General features: G+C 37.2%; 1 protein-coding gene across 2 annotated transcripts in view; it reads left to right on the top strand.

The window, feature by feature from the left end:
* jdp2b (Jun dimerization protein 2b) overlaps positions 1-1,404 on the top strand; it is a 3,384-nt gene extending 1,980 nt beyond the window's left edge. For both annotated transcript variants that reach the window (XM_060884229.1, XM_060884231.1), the window contains exon 4: positions 1-1,404. This exon is cut by the window's left edge and continues 193 nt beyond it. The gene's annotated coding sequence lies outside the window, so the exon portion shown is untranslated.
* Positions 1,405-2,165: the final 761 nt, after the last annotated feature.

Raw genomic sequence — 2,165 nt, 5'->3', positions numbered from 1 at the left:
CAGAGACGTACAGGAGGTGATTTCACCCTCAAATCAGATCACCTCGTGTGTTTGTGGAAGTTCAGTAGACTATACGCTCACTTTTGTCTTAAAGAATGGAAAGTTGGGTTTGAGATGGACATGAGGACATCTACGATGGGGTTTTTTTTTTTTTATTTTTTTAAAACCTCAAACCAAGATACCAAAAAAGACCGCTTCCTGTATGTGAGACGAGACTCGGACCACAAGTCGCTCGCTTTTTTTCCTACGACTGCCTATGTAAGAAAAACAAAAAACGGTTTTCTATAACTCTCCGATTTTATTTTATGAGTAGTGGAGAAACAGGAAGTCTCACTTGGTGTCTCGCTGAGTCAGACACGAGACCGAGAGGAGACGTCTACACTTGGACGAGCTCAGTCAGTGACTCAGACGTGTTTGAAACAAAACTTTCCTTCCAAAGCAGACCTACTTCCTGTGGATTACAGAGACCAGTCACGTGCAGGGACGTGTGACGTACTCGATTTCTGTTACAATGACGTGCACGAAGTCACAGAAGGTGCAGCATGTTACAATTATACAGTATATTGTGATCATGGACATTTCAGATCATCACTACTTCCATTAGAGATCATAACAAAATGACTGACTTAATGGTCACGCCTCCTAATGAGGGGGTTTTATTACTCTGGTACTATTTAGCATGTTTGTGCTAAAAAGCTAGCTAGCTGTTTTGCATGCTAATCAAAATATGTGGTTTAGCTCGCTAAATCCCACATGTGCAATTGTTAACATTAGCATCGTAGCACGATGTCTGGACTGGGACGTAACTCGTGGTGAGCGGATGACGTTTGGAGAAATGACTCCGTCACATGACGATATTAATGTACAAAACTCCCGACAGCCACCAGATGGCGCTGTTGATAATCTGTTGAATCTTTTTGTCTTTGAAAATGAACAAGGTTAAAGTCAGAGTTTAATATTTTCAGGATTTGTCAAGTGTTTAAAAGTTTAAACACCATCAGGTTTCATTTAAACAAAACTAAAGTATTTATAAGACTTAAAACTTTATAACTTTTATTATTATTAATAATAAATAATAATAATAATAATAATAATAATAATAAGATAAACAAGTAACTCTATCGCCCTCTAGTGCCGTACAACAGTGTCAGGGCTCAGTCTGTCTGATACTGAGCCTGTGATTGTAATAAATGGATGTTACATTGGTAGGTTTTTTACATGGTGTATTTGGTTGTATCAAATGCTACATGAGACACTTTTTACAGTCAACTGATGTGAAGAATTTCCTGTAATATTACTTTTTTTTAATATGTTGTCCTGAGATCTGCTGTGCGGAGTCTCCGATATGTCTAATAATAATGCCTTTTGTTATGTTTTGGGAATAAATTAAAATTTAGAAACATGCCTCACCTGTGTAAAGTATATGAAGTGTAGTGTATTTGACTATATTGTAGACTATTGCAGTATCAAGTAAAGAGTCACAAAGCTTTTGTTGTAATTTCAACCATATATAACTGTTACAGTACACAGTGACATTCCTCCAGGACCATAGAGCTACATAAAACAAAGACCGAGCTAAGGACTTAATACACAAAGGACCTAAGGACCTAGACACAAAGTGTGTGTGTGTGTGTGTGTGTGTGTGTGCAACCTGCTGCAAACAGTGTGAGACAAAATATTACAAGACAAACATACTGTATGTTCTACAGTACAGGTGCAAAAATTCTGATAGTGCAGCATATTGGAGTATAATGCAGTATACAGTATTAAGGTATAGTGTAGTATTTAGTAGTGCAGTATATTAGGGTATAGTGCATTATGCTAGAGTATAGTGCAGTATACTATGGTGCAGCATATTAGAGTATAGTGCAGTGTTTTAGCGTATAGTGCAGTGTATTAGAGTATAGTGGAGTATATTAGCGTATAGTGGAGTATGTTAGCGTACAGTGGAGTATATTAGAGTATAGTGCGGTGTATTAGCGTATAGTGGAGTATATTAGAGTATAGTGGAGTATATTAGCGTATAGTGCAGTATATTAGAGTATAGTGGAGTATATTAGCGTATAGTGCGGTGTATTAGCGTATAGTGCGGTGTATTAGAGTATAGTGCAGTGTATTAGAGTATAGTGGAGTATATTAGCGTATAGTGGAGTATATTAGCGTAT

The sequence above is a fragment of the Tachysurus vachellii genome, chromosome 12, assembly GCF_030014155.1.
Source record: "Tachysurus vachellii isolate PV-2020 chromosome 12, HZAU_Pvac_v1, whole genome shotgun sequence".
NCBI lineage: Eukaryota > Metazoa > Chordata > Actinopteri > Siluriformes > Bagridae > Tachysurus > Tachysurus vachellii.
This window is presented reverse-complemented; position numbering and strand designations above follow the sequence as displayed.